We start from the raw sequence: 21,024 nt of genomic DNA, 5'->3' as shown, positions 1-21,024 counted from the left end.
ACAGAAAAGAGCGGCTTTCCTCCCTATCTTGGTTGGTATGTCTTTAACCATTTCCGTCGCCAGTGCCGGCCTCTCAGGAGGAGCCCTGGGCCACTCTGTGGGCTGTCGAAGATATTAAATCCAGGTTAGAAATGGCCCTCACATCCACGGCAGAATCTCTAACCTGCCTGCAAAAACAAATAACTTCTTTGGCCCAAGTGACCCTACAGAACAGGAGAGCCCTTGATCTGCTCACAGCGGAAAAAGGTGGCACCTGCCTCTTCCTAAGAGAAGAATGTTGTTATTATATCAACGAATCGGGTGTGGTAGAAAATAACATCATTAAACTCACTGAACTAGCTACCAGCATGCGTGCCCCACCCGACTCCAGCCCATTCTCCTCTCTAATGTCCAACCCTCTCCTAACCTGGGTTTGGACCATCCTCGGTCCCCTCTCTGTAATCCTTCTGGTATGCCTTTTTTTTTTACCTTGTATACTCAAGTTTTTACAAACCCAAGTGGGCAAAATTTCTAAACAGGCTTTTAACCAGCTTTTATTTAGAAACTACCAACTCCTAGCTACTGATGAACCCTCCGCCTCTTCTTGGAAACTCCTCACCACATGCTGATGAAACATACAGGATGCTACGGATTGCCTTCCTAGATGCCCTTTCCTCCGATGCCTGGCTACTACACCCGGTTTTCACACATCAGGAGTGGACTCAACAGATTATCGACTTATGGCTGCAGGGAACTTTCATCCATTTCACCGCCCCCAGGAGGTTCTATTATATTCCACCATATTATGGAGTATCCTGACCATATTCCTCCCTGACATTCCAACCCCTTCCCAAGCAATGCCCCCTACCAGCAGGAAGTAGCCAGAAAGAGAAACATCGCCCTTTTCCTAACAAAACAAAAAGGGGGGAATATTAGGTCATATGAGAACCCTTTCGGCTCTGCCCCATCATGGCACTGGCTACCCTTCTCTTCCGCCTTCTCCTTCCCACCGGTGCGAATCGCACGCCAATCAGCACAGGCTCCCTGCTCCTGGCCCCTTAGCAATGCAATCCATCCAATCCCCGAATGCCCCGAGTCCTCAGCAAACCTATCAGCTCTCTTCTAACCCTATAAAGGTAGATGTGCCTGCTGAATAAAAAAACCTTCTCCGGGCCGGCCCGGTGGCACACTCAGTAGAGTTCAGCGCTTGGGAGCACGGTGGCGCTCCCGCCAAGGGTTCAGATCCCATATAGAGACCGGTCCGCTCACTGGTTGAGCGCGGTGTGGGCGTGACACTGAGGGTTGCGATCCTGTTACTGGTCATGAAAAAAGACAAAAAGACAAAAAAAAAAAAAAAACCTTCTCCAGCGAGCTGCCTTGCATTTGTGTCTCATCCTTTAACTGGTGCTGAATTTTATTCCTTTCAGTGGGGAAAGGATGAAGTAATAGAAGGTTGGCCTGTTCCCTAAGAAGATCCCTAAAGAGAGAAAGAGTAGGAAGATACTGGCCTAAAGGCGATGAGCTGGAAGGGAGAGGTGTGAGAGTGAAGGGTCTACCATACTTAGGTTCGAGGGGGCTGAGGCCTGTAGGCTTGTGGGGGGCAGTTCTTAGGTGAGTGAGTAACTGGTGGGGAGGCCAAAATGAGGGATAATTTCTGATGTGAGATCATGCGTTACTGCTGTGGCATCCTCTGAAGTGCAGGGAAAAGCCTCAACCCAAGCTGAAAAAGTATCTACTAAGGTTAGAAGATAGCGTGTCCTTTTGTGGGGAGGCATGTGAGTAAAGTCAATTTGCCAGTCCTGGTCAGGAGTGTATCCTCTGGCCTGGTGGGAGGGAAAGGACTGAACTTGGAGGCCACCTTGATTGGAGCAACAAGTACACAGAGGACAGTTTTAAGTGATTTGCTTTAGTAACTTGGCCATGTGGGGAGAGTAACAAAAGGGCTGAAGAAGATGTATTAGAGGTTAATTTTGAAAATCTAAAAGGATTTGCTCAGCTTGTGTGGTAAGGAGGACATAGTGACTGGGGAGAGTATACCAGCTGTCCTTCCTTTGTGCTCCCAACTGTTGGAGGTGTTGTATTTCATGAGGTGTGTATTGGGATAAGGGCGTAGGGGCCATGAGAAGGACCTGAGCAGGATAGGAAGAGTGGGGACTTGGTGACTGAGCAGCCTGTTTTGCAGTTAGATCTGCCAGTTTGTTTCCCTGGGCTATGGGGTCATTGGAGGTTTGGTGTCCTCTGCAGTGTATAAGCCCAACCTCCTTTGGGAGTTGTGCAGCTTCAGTAGCTTGTGTTAGATTTACTTTGGCATAATCTGCCCAGGGGGCAGGCGTGGAGGTGGCGCTCCCATCTATGAACCACGTAGTGGGATGTGGGAGATGTGTGGAAAGGGATTGAGAAAGAGGTCTGAAGCCTCCATGCAATTATGTTCTAAGGGTCGTGAGTATTTGGGGATGAGAGTGGCTGGATTTAGGGAGGACAGAGCTTGAAGGAAAACTGGGAATTCTCAGTGAAATTAAGGTGAGGCAGGAAGGGGAGAGAGAATTGACTTGGCCTTATGGCTGAGAAGGTCTTCACTGTTTGTTGTCCAAAAGTGAGTTTAGAGCTTTCTTGTGCTAAAAGGGCAGCTGCCGCCAAGGCCTGTAAACAGGGGCCCCATCCTCAAGCTGTGGTGTCTAATTGTTTAGAGAGGTATGCAACTGGGGAGAAAATATCTCCTGCCTCTTGTCGCAAAACCCTGACCACCAGTCCTTCGGTTTTGGTGAGGTATGGGATAAAAAAATGAGACAGGTTTGGAGGGATAGAGCTCGGGCCGTGAGGAGAGCAGCTTTTAATTGCTGGAAGGGAGAACAAATGGGCTTTGTGGGATCTAAGGGAATGGCAGGATCCCCTTAGGCTGCCGCATAAAGTGGCTTTGCTGCCGCATAAAGTGGGAGAAAGTAAGATGGAACAGGATGCTACTCACACAGACACACCATAAACACAAAGTTGACCACCACACAGCCAGCCCTGCAAGAAATTCTCAAGGGAGTCCTGCATGTGGAAACTGAAAAATGATACTACCATGAATACACAAGAAAGAACAAAACCCACTGGTAGAACAAAAATGCAAACAAGAAAGAGAAAAAAATGAAATCTTGCCAACACAAAAACAAAACAAAACAAAAAACATAATGACAAGGAAACAAAAGCAAACAAACTCTCAGTCTCTTTGGAAGATGAAAAGGAAACAATTCATTTTTCTAAAACCAGTAAGCAAATGAGAATAGCCGAGAATTTATCCTGTCCTTTCTACATGAATTTTTTTCTCAGGGCAACCAGAAATAGCTGAGTGAACATTTCTGTCTATAGAAGAATCCTAGCTAGTAAATAAGAGGGAATAAAATAATTAGAATATGGTATTTTGCAACACCCTATTGAAATAATGAACTAGCAAGTGATCACCAATGTCTGTTAACGTCATAGAGAGATGATGAGACACAACAGGCCTCCTGCTGTCAGAACATGCACCTCTGAAGCGAAATCTAACCTGAGTGAGACCAAGTCTCAAGATTCATCAGCAATTTATCATCAGGAAATGCAGGGATGGTGGAACACGTTAAATGACACTACTGGGATGGAGCCAGCAAATTCAGACTTTGGGCAACTTTATGAGGTAAAGGGGCAAAATTAGATGAAGAGAGAACCTATATATTAAAAGAAACATTAGAGACACCTGACATAGCAACCAATGCAACAAGCAGAACTTGTCTGGATCCACATGTATACAAATCAATTATAATAAATGGAGAGAGGGGGAGAGAATTGGAGAAATTTAAATGTATTTAATGTTTGGTCATATTAAGTAATTATTATTGATTTTTAAAATGTGATTATATACTGCAGTTATGTACTTTATGAAAGATTCTTCTCTTTCAGAGACACATACTGAAATATACACAGACAAATGCTATGGTACTGGGATTTACTCCAAATACTCCAAGGGGAAGGCAGAAAGTGGGCAGGGGGACAAATAAGATAAAATGGCCATGAGTTATTGATTGCTTTAGCCATATTTATTGCATACATATTAATTTTTCATAGTAAAAAGTTAAAAAAAATAGGTCAAGAATCAATAGATCTGAATCTATGGGGAATTTTGATGAGGAGTAGGATATTTGCATGGGCTTAAAGTGTCTTCCCACAGATTCCTTATTACTTGTAAGGGAGAAAATAACAAGAACAGTGGTTATACAGTGGAGAAATTAGACAGTAACTTGACTGGTGATCAAAATAAACTCACCAGTTAAACTGAGGGACAGATCAACACTGTGTACCTCCAGATGTGATCCCGAGAAGGACACACTGTCACCCATAAAGCTTTCTTGGTTCGAAAGCATCACCTCAATCTAATCATGAGGAAAAATCAGGTTAACACAGAACAAAAACTATCTTATGAAAATAGAGGGGCTGTATTCTTTGGACATGTCAGTGTTGTAAGAGACAAAGAAAGACTGTGGAAATGTTTCATGTTAAAAGAGGCAAAAGAGAAATGACAAGTAAACCCAAGACTGGATCCTGTACTGGAGGAGAACAATACTCTGAAGGACACGACTGGGTCAACTGGGAAAAATGAACTGTGGCTGTATAAGAGAATATCCCTATTCTTAGGAAAGTCGCTTTAAGTATTTAGGGGTAGGAGGCCATGATGTATGTAAGTTACACTCACATGGTACAGAGAAAACATTGCGTGCATGAGAGAAACAGAGCAGGCACAAATGATAAATCAAACAGGTAAAATAGTAACAGTTCATCAATGTTAACAACCAGGTAAAGGGCACACCAATATTCTTTGTACTGTTTTTGCAAACTTTTTATAAACTTTAAATAATTTCCAAATAGAAATTTAAAAAATTATGTGTTTGAATAATATTTAATGACATTGGTATATGTTCAATTGTAAATTTTCTAAGAACTCAATTTTGTCTTAAATAAAAATTTTAAATGTAAAAAAAAAAAAGTAAAATAAAGATATACTACACAGACACTAATTACAAAAGCTTAAATGGAGAAACAAATACTACCCAAATGAGACTTCAAAACAGTATATATTAGCAGAAATAAAGGGAGAAATTTCATAACCACGCAAAGATCATACGTGAGGATGATACAGCAATTATCAATGTGGCTGTACCTAAACACAGAGCTTCAAAGAACTGTCACGTGTTGCTTAACGACTGAAATACAATCTGTGAAATGCATCCTTAGGCAATTTCTTTGTTGTGTCATCATCGCAGAGTGTACTTACACAAACCTGGATAGTACAGACTACTGCACACCTAAGCTATATAGTATAGACTATTGCTCCAACCACTGTCAAATATATGGTCTGTTGCTGACCAAAATGTCATTATGGGGAACATGACTGTACCTGAAACAACAGCAACAGCAATAAACAACAGAACTAAAGCAGGAATTGGTGAATCCACAAGCAGAGTTGGAGAATTAATACTCCTCTCAGTAACTGATGAAACCATTAGATAAAAAATCAGAAAAAAATCCAGATCTAAATGTCAAAATCTTTACCTACTTGATATTTATAAGGCACAATGCAGAGCCATCACCAAAACAGAGCATACATTGAACTATAAAACATGTCTCAAGGGGCTGACCCTGTGGCTCACTCGGGAGAGTGCAGCACTAGGAGCACAGCGGCACCCCCGCCGCGGGTTTGGATCCTATATAGGGATGGTTGGTGCACTCCCTGGCTGAGTGTGGTGTGGGCGACACCAAGCCAAGGGTTGCAATCCCTCCCCCGTCACCAAAAAAAGACAAAAAAAAAAAAAAAACATGTCTCAAGAATGAAATCTTATAAAGTATGTTCGCTGACTACAATGGAATTAGATTAGAAACCAACAACACAAAGATATCCAGAAAAGCCTCAAAAATTTAATCATTTAATGACAAACTTCCAAATAAACTGTGAGTAAAAGGAGTACTCGCAAAATAATTGAAGTGTTTTTGGAACAAAAATATCGTAACGATAATATTTCTGCAAATTAAAGGTGGCTGCAACTTCTTCCCTACTTTTCACTCTGTGGTAGAAATTAATTCCCCTTGAAACTTGCCTAGACATGTCGACTTCTTTGGCCAACACAATGTAGCAAAACTGTCATTTTGAGACTTCATAGGCAAGGCCGCAACAGCTCCTGCAGCTTCACTTGTGTTTCTAGGACTGTTAATTTTGGAAATCATCTTGTAAGAAACCCAACCACACTGAGACCACCCTGGTGGAGGAACACATGGACAGACCATGAGCAGCTGTGCTCACTGACAGCCCCACGAGTCTCCAGCAGCCCCTGCAGCCACCAGTGAGCCTTTGTGGATGGCAGCCCAGGTGTGCTTCCACATGATCCACCCCAGCTGCAACCTCACTGCACCTGTGTAGGAGACAAGCCTGCCAGACAGACTACCTAAGCCAAAGAAGCAGAAATAATGGTAAACGTTTAAGCTTTCAAGGTTTGGGCATCAACTTTAAAGCAGAATAAATAATTGAAACAGAATTTGGTGCCTGAAAATTGGGTGCTGTGGTGAAAAAAAGCTGAAACATGTGGCATTGTCTGTGAGACTGAGCAGAAGCTGGGCCTTGAGCAGAATGTGCCAGCTGGGAGGACACCAAGACTCTTGGTGAAGCCTGAGAGACAGTGAGATAAATGGCATTGGAAATGAGAAAAAAGCATGTGGGTTTTAGGTACTGGAGGCTTGTGAGCCTCACTGTTGCTTTGCATAACATGGAAAATTGATGGGGTGTCTCACCATCAGGGGGTTGCTGGAGGACACTTCTGGGAAGAATGTGTGGAATTTGCTATCTGATCTCCCTTTTCTGCCATTAAGAAAATATGAGAGGAGAGAGGTGAACTAAAATAAAATTCATTTTTGAATAGAGTTTAGAGAAAATATAAATGAGCCAGGGTGCCTACTGGTTAGCTCAGTTGGTTAGAGCATGGTGCTGATAACATCAAGGTTCAGGGTTTGATCCCTGTACTGGCAAGCCACCAAACCAAACCAAACCAAACAAAACAAAAATAATGGGATAGGACTTGCTGGGTTTAAAATAAAACTGTTTTTCAAGACCAGCTCCCCCTCTTTCCCCTCAGAAAAGTTTTCAAAGTAAGAAATGTCTTTGTGGCAAGGATCCAACCCAGTGTTTTGCAAAACAACATAAAACATCAAAAATATTTTCAGTCTTCTAAGGATCTTAGGGTGTGAATGAGAGACAGTGCCTGGTAAACAATAGGGCTTCTGAGGACATTATTTCATCACAGCCTTGGAAAGAATGGGAGGCCACAGAACAAAGGGTTTGCTTCAGAGTATGTGGGAGTAGGTTTCATCTAATGGATTTTAGTACACAGGAAGCCCATGCTTTATGAAGAAATGATTAAACTAAATCATTTCTTGTATCAAAAGGCAAGAGTCAGAAAAAATAATGAGAAATAGGACTTTGGATCCCCAACTTCCTATAAGCAAGAAATAGGCAAACAACATCTCTTGCCTTTACATACATAAACTTTGTGCAAAGTATACATCTTGAAACGTAACGTTTTTGGTCAATGATATATAGAAAACAATGTACATAATATACATTTATTGTAGTACACTTTTCCAGTAGTGGTTCCCGACAAAACACCTTTCTGTGTTCATGTCTTCATGAATTTCCCTCCCCAAATGACCATGGGCTTTGCCATTGCATTTACTTTGGCCAATGGGACACCAGTAAATGAAACACAAACATAGTTTTGAAAAGTATTTGCCCAAACAGAGTTTCCCCTCTTGGAATACTGTCATCTTGGGAAGAAGCTCGGTACTTGCCTGTTGGATTCACAGGGATCAACCAAGAGTCAGCACAAACCACCAGACATGTGAGTGAAGTCCTCTTCCAGGAACCAGCAGACTCCAGCCTCAGCTGTCTCCAGGTGACACCAGCACAGGTACTGCCCAGCCGAGCCCATCCTAAAAGGCTGACTCAGAGTCATGAACAAATAAAATGGTGGTTTTTAAAACCAGGAAGTTCTGGCTGATTTGACTTACATCAAAGGCTGGTAGCTCTAATTTCCCAGAATTCAGTATGTTTTTAACATATTGGTGAGTAGGAGAAAGAATTAACTACATGCCAATTACAATCAATAGAGCTTCACAATCACACATGGAGGTTTTCATAAGCATGATAAGTGTCACCAGGATGGACGTCAGTGCAGTGCTGGCACTAAGGCAGGTCATGTGAGTCACACAAAGAAACTGTCCTGAGATCATTACGACTATGTTTTAAATGTGTGCATCATAAGTCTCTTACTTATACATGAGCATGGTATTATTTTATTATATTATAAGAAAGTAAGTAGGAGTAACAATGTGATTCAGTCTAATTTTCTCATTTTAAGTAGTGGAAATAAGCTTCTAGTAGTCTGCTGTAGAATTTATGGTTTTCCAGAACAAATTACTGACATTAAGTGAGAAAAAACTTGTATTATTAACCCCATGAGCTCATACAATCCACAGAAAGCACTGGGGAAAAATAGAAATATTCAAGGCAAAGTTTTGTAAAACAACATTTGTTCTAAGTTGACTGCAGTTTCTCAAATTGATCTCAAAAACAAACATGAGTTTTGACTTAATTGTGTAAAAGCAGATAACACTAGTCAAAAAGTCAGGATGCCTGACATCTGCAAATCACGTGACCTTGGGCAACTCACTCCTCCAACTATTTATTTATTTATTAATGTTTCTTATGCAGCAGAAAGACCCTGGCAAACCCTTCCTGAACTGCCAGGAAGAACTATCAAGACAGAGGAAGCATCAGCACATCTCTAGATACAAAACGTGGTGCCAGAGTAGGTGTGAGAGAGCTCCAATTCTGGAAAAAATGAGGATAGAGTGAGGTAATGGGAGTGTGCTAGGGAGCAAGGTAGTCACATCTTCTGAGCTGTGACATGTCATTCCTCCATCCCAGAGCACACCCTGAAGACCCCTCCACTGAGTCACATTTTCTAGGCCCTTGTCTATCCCTGAACCAACTCACATCTCCCTTCTAAAATTTAGTCTGAATGTTCAAATATGACCCAGTCTCTGGCAGCTTCTGGAGAAGGCCGTCACACTCACGTCCTGCTCACTCTAGGCAGGAGGCTCAGTCGTTACTTGCGCCATGAGAAGATACAATCTTCACCTTCCTGCCATTCTTCATCTGCTCTGAGGGCTGGTGAGAGGGCTCAGCTCAGAGAGATGTTCTCTCAGGCAGAATTCCCACCCACAGGGTCCCCCTTCACACTGCATAAGAACGACTGTGTTCCAAAGCAAATGGGAGCGTCATCCAGGACCCCAGTGTCTTTCATACAACACACTGTGCCTGGAAACAAGGCCTTCATCCACTTTTGAAATGTCACATCAGGGGTGCTAAGCATGCTATAAACTAGAGGAGGAAAACAGAAACTTCACTGCTGGAGAGAAACTGACACCCACAGACACAGATGCCACGTGGCAACTCGCAGTCTGCATGCACTGCACAGTCACTTCTCTGGGAATTTGGGGCGTTTCCTAGTACTCCTAATATGCTCATGATACAGATGGGCAAACTGGGTCTCATATAGATTACTAACAGGTTCCTGCATGGCAGAGCTGGAATGGGACCTCACTGCACACCTCTGTCCCCTCCACCATTTTGGACTTGACCACTCTGTTCGTGAAGATTTGGAGCCAGTTTTCATAGCACACACCTGGCCTTCCAGCAGTGCACCGTCTTCTGACAAAGCATTTATTAGAAGCACAGCCCAAGTCGCCCCTTCCCCAGCCCTGACCTCTGGGTCCAGGCTAATGTCACTGCACCATCCCCCTAAGTTCCCACTGTCCCCTCCAGAAGCCACCAACGTTGGATGCCCCCATCATCCCCTCTAAGCTTCAACACCTCCTCCACACCCCACCGTGCCCAGGACCCAGCTCTGGTCCTCCTGCCCCTTCCTCAGCCCACCTTCATCCCACCCACATCACCCAGCCCCTGGGGTTTGGGGGAGGGGACGGCTCATCACTACCTCAGCCTTGGGCAGATGGTGCCAAGGCACAGTGGGAAGGGCTGGGCACAGGCCCGGGCACAGGCCCCAGCAGCTGGTCACCTCAGGCGCCATGGGAGGGTGTAGGAAATGAGACACGGCCTCGGGGAGAGAGGACCACAGATGCCCAATGCCACCCGGAGCCGGTCACAGGCACATCCAGTGCTCGGGCACCATCTCTGAGTGAGCCCCAGAGAACACGGCCGCAGAGATGCCGTCGCTGCTGGAGAGACACAGCCAGGGCTGCTCCTCCCGGGCTGTCCCCACAGATCCCGCAGCGCTGCAGGTGGAGGGTGTGCAGGCTCGGCACCATCTTCCCTGGGGCTGAAGGAGCCAGACGCCTTCAGTGGAGGCGGCCCAGCTGCCTGCGGAGGACGCTGCTGTTCCCGTTAGGAATTGTCATCAGCTTGAGAGAACCTGCCTTGGCGTGGCTGCAGCGTCCTCCCTTGGGAAGGCAGCACTCACGATGTCTGCAGGGTGCTGGCTGCCGTGAGAGGCACAGATGGCTGAGGTCGCCCAGCTCTTTACCATGTGTGCCCCTTGTCCCTGATGGTTGCTCTTCACCCTCCATCTCACCACCTCGCCCCTGCCTCAGATGTCTTGGGACTGGTGCCTCCTCCCCACCCCACTTCTCCAGGGCAGGCAGGGCTGTGCCATCTCTGGGGCCGCTGTAATAGTCTCCTGTGTTTGGTGCCCATTAGTGGGGTTGCGGGGATGGACCTGGGGGGAGGGGAGATTGTGAGGGGAAGGGACAGCCCTCGTGGCAGGGCCTGCAGCCTGCCATCCACTAGGCAGAGTTGAGTTCACTGTGTCAGTGAAAAAGGGAAGGACACCCATAATTAAGTGACCAGGATGATGCCAACGATGCCTTAGAGCGCCCACCTTGGCCAGAAGCCAAACCCCAGGAAGGTGCATAAAGGGGCTCCTACCCATATGGGTCATCTCTGCTGTCACAAGCCACCCCAAAGCCATCTCATTTGCTTGTGATCCTGTGGTCAGCAATTTGGGTGGGGCTCAGCTTGGGTCCCTCAAGGGGCTGTGTCATCTGGCAGATCCACCAGGGCTGGGGTCTAAGGTGGCCCCATTCACATCATTCCAGAGCCTCTCAGCATCTCAGGGTGGGGTGCAGGGAGGTGGCTCCTGTCACTCCTGCCACAGCCTCGTGTCACTACACAAGGACTCTGCAGCAGAGGACGTGTTCACCTACCCATTTACTTCTCATTTGACTGACTGAATGACATCTGGGACCCCCTGGACATGGACAATGACCACTCTGTCCCACGGGGCCCTGCTGAGAGGTGGGGTGGGAGGTGTGGCCACTCACCAGGCTGTCATGCCAAGGTTGTCAGGAAAAGAGAGGCTGCTGGGCCGTGGTGTCGGAGCTGAGCACATGTCCTGGTGTCCCACGTGAGTGACGGTCCCTCTACTCCAAGGCCTGGGGGCTGCTGAGCTCTATAAGCTGCTCAGATGCAGCAAAGCCCGCAGCAGCCCCACCAGGCAGAGAGCAGGAGCTCTGGCAGCCGGGTGTCCTTCCAGGCCATCACCTTCTGCCCCTTCCGCTGGCCTGTCCACACCTGCAGGAATAAGTGGTTCTTGATTCCTCCAGGGCAGGAGGAGGCCCAGTGGCACTGCCGCGGTGGCCTGCACTGTGACATGACCTCCCCCAAGGTCTTCCTCATCCTCCCGCAGCGCTGTGCAGGCCATGCAGCCGCCCGGAGGCCACGCAGGAGGGCTGTGCCCAGGGGGTGGCATCAGCCAGTGCACAGCCCAGGGAGGCGGGCACCCCACCCGCTGCAAGCCTGAGGCTGCTGGGTTCCCTGCTGGCAGTAGCCCCTGTCCCCAGCAGAAGGACAGCAGGGCCGCCCTCCTGACCATCCCTCCTGGAGATGCAGCATGGGAAGGGGTTTCATGCAGCGTTGCTGAGGACACAGCCCCTCTGTGTCACTCCCTGCCATGTTCCTGCCATTGGCTCAAATGCTTGGACTCAGCTGTGGACTGTGGGGCCCCAGCTCAGCGCCCTCTTCCCTACTGAGCTGGCACCATCAGGAGGTGACAGAGGGCTGGGGCCCATGGCATGTCCCACGTCAGCACCCCAGGGTACCAGGCCTGGTTCAGGAGGCCCTGATCAGTGCCCACAGACATGGTGGGGATTGGGCAGCACCGTGTCCCTTTAGCACCTGCCAGAGAATGGGGCACCCTAAAAGGAGTGGCCAGAAAATAGCCTCCCTGCTTCAAGGCCCCCCAGAAATAAAGCTGGTCCTCACCCGTGTGGCCTGAGACGTGGCCCTGGTTGGGCCTTATGGCCTCAGTGTCCCCAGGGACGGCTCCTCTGCTTAGCACCTGATGGGGTCCTGGAGACCCATGGACAATTCCTGATTTCCCTGTTCTCAGGTGAGGCCCAGCAAGGATGGGGATTCTGGATCCACTGAGAGGGTGCCCAGGTGGAATCATGTTGGTCCATGTTCCCTGCAGCAAGCCTGCCAGGGACCAGATGCTGGGTGGTGGTGTCAAGACTTGGTTTTTTAGACCCTCCCAGCATTCCCTCAGGTGAAGGCCAGGACATCTGAGTCCACAGGGTCTGGTCTGCCTGCTTCTGGTGGCTTGTCTCTGTGGCCCAGCCCCGTCCCCTCATCACATGCTCACATACACTCTCCCCAGCCCTCCTGCCCATCTGGCTCTGCCTCTGCTTTCCCCGGGGCTGCAGCGAGGCAAGGAGGAGGTGGGCACAGTGTTGCATGCCCACATCAGGCATGGTGAGCTGGCATAGGTCACCTGCCTCTGGAGGAAGTGGAGCTGGGGGCAGAGAGACACCTTCCAGGTCCTGGTCCAGCCAACACTGAGGATGGAGAGTTGGTGCTGTGGGTGGTGGGTTGTGGGTGGTGGGTGGGTGGCACAGTCAAAGGCCTGGGCTGTCCTTCCCCACAGCTCTGCATGACACCCCTTGTGTGGGCTCATCCACTGTCCAGCCCCCCACCCTAGCCCGCGGGCCTCCTGGCAGTGGCAGGGCTGGCAGATAACCTCCATCGAGGGAGTGCTCCATCAATGGCCACCTCTCCCCATCATCAAGGTAGCCTGCCCTACTCCTGTCTGTCTCCTGGGCAAGGAGGGCCAGTGCCTGGTTTGTTCCTTCACTGGCTGCACACAGTAGGTGACTTGTCACTCTCTGAGAAAGAAAACAAGCAGAGTCCATCCCTGCCCACCCTTCACAAGGACCCAGTGGCATCTCAACCTCTAGTTCATGCACCAATGTGCTCCTTATTATGTAGATTCTCATTTTTCCACTGAAGAGATTCTCAGGACTGGTGGGTGCAGCCACCCCAGCCCCATATGCAGCTGAGCACAAAGGACTGAGGTGCATGGCTGATGTGAGAGGAGGAGGCTCACCACGTCCCTGTCTTGGGCCCCACATCAAGTCACGGGTGGGGATTGATACTGGCAGGGCCCGGCTCTCCTCCCCAGGGTGCCTGTGACCCTGTTTTTAGCTTTGTGACTCCTTCCCTCCTGCAGGGGGAGCCCCAGACCTCGGCCCTCCAGTGGGAATGACAAGGTGTGTGGGGCCAGGATACTGTCAGGACCCTCTGTCATGACCCAGAGTCCACTCACATTTCCAGCTGGTCCTGGTGTTGGAGTGAGCAGGACTGAAGCCATGATGGGAACTAAAACCTCCTGGGCTGCAAGGGGCAGGGGATTTTTAAGAGGACAGTTTTTTCCTTTCTCTCTCCACTCTTTCTTCATCCCCTGACTTTCTTATCTTGCTTGTTAAAGAGGAGAACAAGGCTGAGAAGCTAATCAGTACTTTGCAAAGCTAACTAACAGTTCTTTCTTTGACCCTCGTAGAGTTTTGAGAAATGATTAAGACCGAATGACTGGAAACTGACCTGGGCACCAGCCAAGTCAACCAGAGCTCTGTGAAGTGAAACTATGCAAAAGCCTGCAGAAAAGACGATTCTACACTGGAGCAAATCAAAATCCTGCAGGGTCCTGAGATAACAGTGAAGGTGAGAACAGAAACCAGAAGAAGCTTTGGTGAGACCTCCTGACTCGTAGACTTGGACCCCTCATGGCTCAGGTACCCTTCTCTCCTGCTTTTCACCTCCCATGTTCAATTCCTCAAGCCATCATTTAGGAACCCCTCAGTAAATCTAAGTCTTTCAGACGGGAAAACCTACCATCTCTTTCAGCTGAATACATCTGCTTTTCTAACACCAACAATTTGACTTCTGAGGGTTTTTTTCTCCTCCAGGGAGTGGGCAGCTGGACCTGAGTTTGGTAACACTGAGGTCTGCCATCCCCGTCACAAGGGTGGCTGCATCCAAATCTACAGGAGGCGGCACATCTGTGATCTGGATAAGACCTGCTATGACCCTTACTGGGACTGGCTGACTCCCAACTACAGGGGAAGCCCGAGATGACAGGAATTTGGCCTATTCTGTTTGATGGATTATGCTAAGTGCTTACAAAAGTGACTGTACGTGGCAGGCACTTCGTATATGCTTGTTGAATGAATAATCTCCAACGAGCACCTCCCCAGATACCTCAGTGGGCTTGGGCCCCTCTGCCTGCCCCCAGTAAACTCTAGATGGAATCCCAAACCTCTTATAAATGAAAAACCCATGCTAACCAAACCCAGGGGCCAGTGAGAATGGCGACAGGGGCTGCTTCATGGGTGAGAGGGAAATAGTTAACTTGAGCAAACTTCCAGTCCTTTCTGCAGGGGCAGACACTGGGTAGGCATTTTCCATGGCTCATTCCATCTGGTCCCTGCAATGACTTTCTTGGTCTGGTCCTTTTGGCACCCACTTTTCAGAGGTGCAAACAGCTCAGGTGCAGTGACATTCTTAAGCCACAGCTAGTTGGAGCTAGGTCACTTCTGTGCCATAGAGGAGTGGTGCTCACCCTCTCAGCAGCAGGTCTAGCACCCAGTGTGTGGGGTCATACTCCTCCCCGATTAAAACAGCACCTGGCCTAAGGGATAAAAGATGGTGCCCAGGGGAAGTTAAAGGGGAGGGATTTCTTTGTCCCGCAAATATTTTCACTGGTAGTTATGCTCTTCTGCGCTCATGGACAGTGCATGATACTTAGGTTAAGCATAGAGAAATGAAACGCGTGCACATTTGCTCTTTTCACTGATTGCTTCTAATGTGGAAATCCCCGCTTGCTAAACATATAAACGTAGCTGTTTGTACAATAATAAACGGAACTGCCTGACAGAACCCCCGCTGCATGTGTTCATTTCCTATCTGGGTGGGCAGCGGTGCGCTCACCCATCTCTTGGAATCCCTCCTAGCCCCGTCCTCCGGGGGAGGGAGGGTAACCTCCTTTGGTCTTAGCCCCGCGGGGGGGAAAGAAATTCTGTCGGGGTCCCAAGTGGCCACAGGTGATGCCCGACACCAGTGGGTGGAGGTGAGGGCTCAGCAGGAGCACAGGAAGGTGGGGGTGTGGGAGGGGTCACTGCCCAGGAGGCCGCAATTGGTGCTCCAGCAGCTTCTCCAGTGTGTCTGCCTGGACCATCCCCACACAGCAGGCCTCCCCTTTCTGGGGTGGGACAAGATGGGGTCACACGGTCAGGGCAGCTTGGATGCCCAACCTCCTCCATGGGAACAGAGTCACTGACCCCATGTCATAGAGGGCACTGAGGCTCCAAGAGGTCTTGACGTGAGCTGACTTGTCACAGGGCTGAGACGTGGCCAGCTGTGAGATGCAAGAGTAATAGAACCACACTTGTGTCACTTCACGTGATGTGCAGCTAAAGCCAGAACACTGGCACGAGTTGCAGTGAGGGAAATTAAGCTTTAATTACAAGGCCAAGTAATGGAGTCCAGGTGGCTAAAGCTCAGAAACATCCTGATCTCTGAGAATGTTACAGGCAGGAGTTTTAAAGAAAGGGTTGTGGGTTGGGGAAGGAGATGCATGAGTCACCAGTTGACTGTTCTGAGTGGCTGCACCTCTGAGCACAAAGAAACAGGATCTCCATGAACAAAGACACAACTGTCAGTTTCCTTTATCACTTACCAGGCTCCTATCAGTCTGTGTTCTTCACAGTTCATCTCCTCAGCAAATTGTGAGGGCTGGGAATGTTCTGGATTTTGTCCTATAAAGACATTTGGGGGATGTGTGTCAAGATAATGTCTCCTGTCTCTGGAGCTTAGTGACTCTGTTTCATGGTCCTCCTCACTTAGGTTACATCGCGTACTGCCCAGCTGTCTTCTTTATACTTCCTTACTCGTTTGCTCATTGTAAATCCTAACTCATTAATTAGAGAGTCTGTTCCCAGATCCTAAGTCACATCAGCTTGAGGGACCAAGGTCATAGCTCACTTTCATTAAACTTTTGGGAGAGATTCACCCAAATGGGGTGTCCACTCAGTTATAGAACCCAGGATAACTTGACCACAAGGCTGTGTTCAATGATTGTTCAACAATGACAAAAATGAAAATGGTAATAATTACAACAGTGATGATTTTAACAATGGCAATGGCCATGTTGGTGATAATAACAGGAATAAATGTAAACCCAAGGAGGTGGCAGAGGAGTACAGACCTCCCCGAGTGAACGAGCAGTTGCTCATGTCGGGACCAGGGGTGCTCCGGGGCCAGAGCAGGAAGAATGCAGTGTGAACGGGTTCTGTGAAGGTGAAGGACAGAAGGTAGGTGGGAAAGAACGCAGGAGAGGTGGGCGGGGTCAACAGGAGACTCGTGTGGAAAACACCAGGTGAGACTTGGGAAAAGAGGAAACTGATGCCACTCCCAGAGCCCAGCACCACCCGGACAGAGTGAGGGTCAGGGTTGGTGTTGATGGTGAGGTTCAGGTTTGGGTTGAATTAGGGAGAGGGGTTGGAGATAGGATTAGGGGGTGAGGTTAGGATTAGAAGTTATAGTTGGTTTTAGGGAGTAGGGTTAGGATTAGTAGTTAGGGGTTATGTAGGTTGGGGTTGGAGATTAATGTTACAATTGTGGTAGGGTTAAGTGCTAGGGTGAATGTTATTGGTTAAGGACAGGCTTGCTGTTGGGGTTAGATTTAGAGGTTAGGGTTGAGGCTTACCATTAGAGTTCAAGGTTTAGATTTAGGATTAGGGTAAGGTTAGGGTTAGGTTTCAGTTTATGGGAAAGAGTTGAGTTTAGGGGTTAGAGTCAGGATTGGAGTTAAGTGGTAGGATTTAGGAATAGGTAATATGTATAACATGTTAGGAATTAAGGATTATGGTGATCGGGTGTGCTTATGGTTTAGGGCTTAGGCTCATTGGATAGAGTTGAGGATAATGGTGCATTAGGGAAAGGGTTAGGGGTTAAATATTAGGTGTTGAAGGTTAGGGTTAAGAATTAATATAAGCAGCTGGCTAGTTAGCTTAGTTGGTTACAGCATTTTACTGATAATACCAAGGTCCAGGGTTTGATCCTTGTACTGGAAAAAAAAAAAAAAAAAAAAAAAAAAAGAAAGAAAGAAAAGAAAAAGAATTAGATGCAAGACCAATTGGAAGTTGGTATCATCCCAACCTCCAAAGACCGTTGCCGAACTGAGAAATTTATGGATGGAAAGAAAGCCCTTTAGGGCAGAACTGGTGACTATACAGGTGTGGGCAGTGAGGATAAAGGGGATGCTGGAGATAAAATCTGGACATCTGTCTCCACTGAATGATTAGAAGCTGCTCCTGCTGTCTGAAGAAGGGGATACTGACAAGGTCATATTCAAGTAAAGAGCTTGAGGGCCAGTTTAGTCACACTGAGGTCAGGCATCCTCAGAGCACAGATTCCCATTCTAGAAAGAGCCAATTAGACAGGTTCTGTACTTGGACCCAAGGGCATGTTTAATTCATGGTGAGAGGTACTCAGGACTTCTGCACCCCACCATGCCTGACGTAATCACTATCCAGTGAAGTCCAGCCTGAGCATATCCACACTGTAGGTGGAAACTCCACTGCCCAAGTGGCCACCATTGTCCTGCATGTCCAGGACCTAAGCCTTCTGGGGCACCAGAACCTTCCAAGTGTAGAAGGGCCTGGAGTTTGAAGCAACCACTGTGGAGTGGTATATGTAGACAAGGAGAGATGCTTAGGGGAAAGCCCCTACTTATGTATACCCAGATGGTCTTTTCCAAGACACAGGGTATGACTCTGAGTCAAGGGCACTTGGTTACAGGGAATCCAGAGAAAGTAGGTTCTGAAGGGTAGGACCACCAATCCTCCCAGGCAGCAGTCCTGCCCAATAGAACTCTCCACTCCCATCCAAGATCTTGTTAGACCAGGATATCATGAACTTCTCAGAACACAGTTTGCATAAAAAAAAAGAGGAGACATTTGTCTAGTGAGAAACTTAGCAGCAACCACTAGGTGGGAGGTAGGGAAGTGAGGCGATCTGGGTTTACAAGACATCTGCTTGAGAGAGGAGTGTCACCTCCAGGAGAGGGGTCACAAGAAAAGTGTGTGTCTGAGTCCAGGATATGACCTGCCCAGCCTGAGGTGCCTGGCAGATATCTGAGTGGATGGGCATAGTTATAATGTATCTAATATTAGTAATGACACAGACACAACCGTGATTACTGTATGGGCTAATTTCTGTCCTCTTCTCCCCTCAAAATAATTATTTTGCAATCTCAAAACCCAGGAACTTCAAAAGGTGACTGCATTTGGAGATAGGGTCTTTAAAGAGGTTGTCAGGTTAAAATGAGTCTGGGCCCTAATACAATCTGACAGTTGTCCTTACAACGAGAGGGGATTAGGACATACGTAGACACACCAGGAGTAACTGTACACAGAGGATGACCATGTGAAGAGGAAGAGAGAAGGCAAACATCTGCCAGCCAAGGAGAGAGCCTTAGAGAAAACCAAACCTGCCAGCACCTTGATCTTCAAAATCCAGCCTCCAGAACTGTGAGAAAACACATGTTTGTTGTTTAATCTGCCCAGTCTGTGGTGTTTTGTATGGCAGCCCAAACAAACCCATACACGTAGCCAATATGAAATCTAGAGTAATGTGATAGGCTGTCTCTGTTCATATCAACAGGAGACTTGTCTATACTCCATTTAGTGAGGAGATGCTAACATTCACAGCTTCTGCTGAAGTTACTGCTAAGTTTCCATTATGAGTTAAACTGTGTTCGCCCTTCCCCCAAATTTATATGTTAAAGTCCTAAACCACACTACTACAGAATGTGATGGCATTTTGCAATATGCCATTGCAGTTGTAATTAGTTAATACAGTATGACTGATGTCCTTATAAATAGCGGGCATTTGTGCATAGACCACACAGGGAGAACATGATAGGTAAATGAAGGCAAACATCAGGGTGATGATTCTACAAGCAAAGGGATGTCGAAGATTGTCAGTACACTGCCAGAAGCTAGAGGACAGACATGAACCAGATTCTCTAGGGTCAGAATGATCGAGGTGACCTCCTTTTGGAACTCCCATCTGAATCTTAATTACCAGCCTTGCCAGCTTATAGAATTAAAACGTGTGTACAGAAAAGACTCAAAACATGAATCCTAAAGTGCATGAGGTGTTAATCTGAAACACACTGTATCAGGTGCCCTAGCTGCAAAGGAAGTGGTATCTAGTAAGAATATAGGGAGACCCAGGAGAAAAGGGGGTATTCACAACATGAGACAGAAACCAAGGTCTCACGTTAGCTGGGTTACCATGAGTCTGGTTAGTATTCGTGGCAAATACATGTCTCATTGCCCTACAATGCCTGTAGGATTAAAATTTAGAATTTAATAGGGTCACATCAATAGGTTGTAATAATAACCAGTTCTCTATCTGGGAGAGAGGGACAAGCCTTTTCCAGCTGTGTAGTGCAATCCGTTGAAGACATATTAGTTTATTGGATGAGAACAAACATTTTCTAATGGCTTGGAAGAGAACTACCATATTACTTTCTCACTTGTTTAACCATTTAAAGGAAAATAGATGCATGATTTTTTCATCCTCTAAAATGCATCTGCAAAAATAAACGTGGGTTCTATAATAGCAATACCTATATGACAACTAGAAAAGTGAAATTACTTATTAATATCAGGCGGTAATTGGCCCACATTGGAATTTCCCCGTTATTCTCACAATGCCCAGGTTGTCAAACGAGGATTTAGTAAAGAATCAGAATTCTACCTTGTAATAACGTGGAAAGAGACCAGTCTTGATCCATCAGGCCCTATTCTCCTGGTAGCAAGAGTCCCTGCGAGAAAATAAACAAAATCTTCTCCTTTGGTCCCTAAAGGATGACAGCAGAGGCTTGTGGGAAATGTAGTTCGCCCTCCAGTGACGTCACCAGCACAGGAGGACTAAACAGCTGCTCCAAGTTCCTTCTGTACTTGTGGGGCTCCTCTCGCTCTGCCATCTGGGAAATGTAGTTTCGCACTGTAATGACGACACCTGCGCAGGACTACGGGAAGGGCTTTTCCGGGTTTCTTCTGCGCATGTGCGTCTCCGCCCCCTCCGACATCTTTTGTTTGGAAATTCCGGACGCTGCCATTGTCCTCACGCTGCTCCTCAGATTTTGGGGTTGGATCGTGCGTCCCAATGGTGGGTGCGAGGGTGAAATAGGAGCCCGGCGGGCCTCGGAGGCCCTGGGGAGCGGGACGCTGTCCCAGCACTTGGGGGCAGAAGCGCCACGGACCTCGAGTGGGTGGGGCCTGACGTGCGGCGCGAGCGCGGACCTGGGCCGGGGAAGGGGCGCCCGGGCTGCGCTTTCCAGACGGTTCCGTCAGAGGACGGTGCTGCCGGGTGTGCAGAAGCCGGTTCCGCATATCCCAGGACAGGGGCTCAGGTCCCAGGTGGCGACGGGAACGTTGGTGGGGGTGTCTGAAGACAGCGAGCCTGGGAGGTGTGGGAAGGTCACGTTCCAGCGCCGCCATCAGGAACCTGGTACCGACCTACGGGACGTTCACTTCACCATCTGTACCGTCAGCGCCTGGACATTAGTGTGATGCTCCAGATCCCGGAGGTGAATCTGGGATTGTGAGGTGTGTGCAGAA

At 47.8% G+C, this 21,024-nt stretch overlaps 1 long non-coding RNA gene across 1 annotated transcript; it reads right to left on the bottom strand.

The window, feature by feature from the left end:
- Nucleotides 1-11,390: 11,390 nt before the first annotated feature.
- LOC103609830 lies at nucleotides 11,391-20,239 on the bottom strand. The gene is made up of 3 exons (XR_552168.1): nucleotides 20,159-20,239; nucleotides 16,068-16,146; nucleotides 11,391-11,629 (listed from the first exon to the last, which is right to left on the bottom strand). It is a non-coding gene; the product is annotated as an uncharacterized LOC103609830 (long non-coding RNA).
- Between the last annotated feature and the right edge of the window lie 785 nt (nucleotides 20,240-21,024).

The sequence above is a fragment of the Galeopterus variegatus genome, unplaced genomic scaffold (assembly GCF_000696425.1).
Source record: "Galeopterus variegatus unplaced genomic scaffold, G_variegatus-3.0.2 Scaffold10159, whole genome shotgun sequence".
In the NCBI taxonomy this organism is placed as follows: domain Eukaryota; kingdom Metazoa; phylum Chordata; class Mammalia; order Dermoptera; family Cynocephalidae; genus Galeopterus; species Galeopterus variegatus.
The sequence above is the reverse complement of the archived record's forward strand: the minus strand, read 5'-3'. Positions and strand labels throughout refer to the sequence as shown.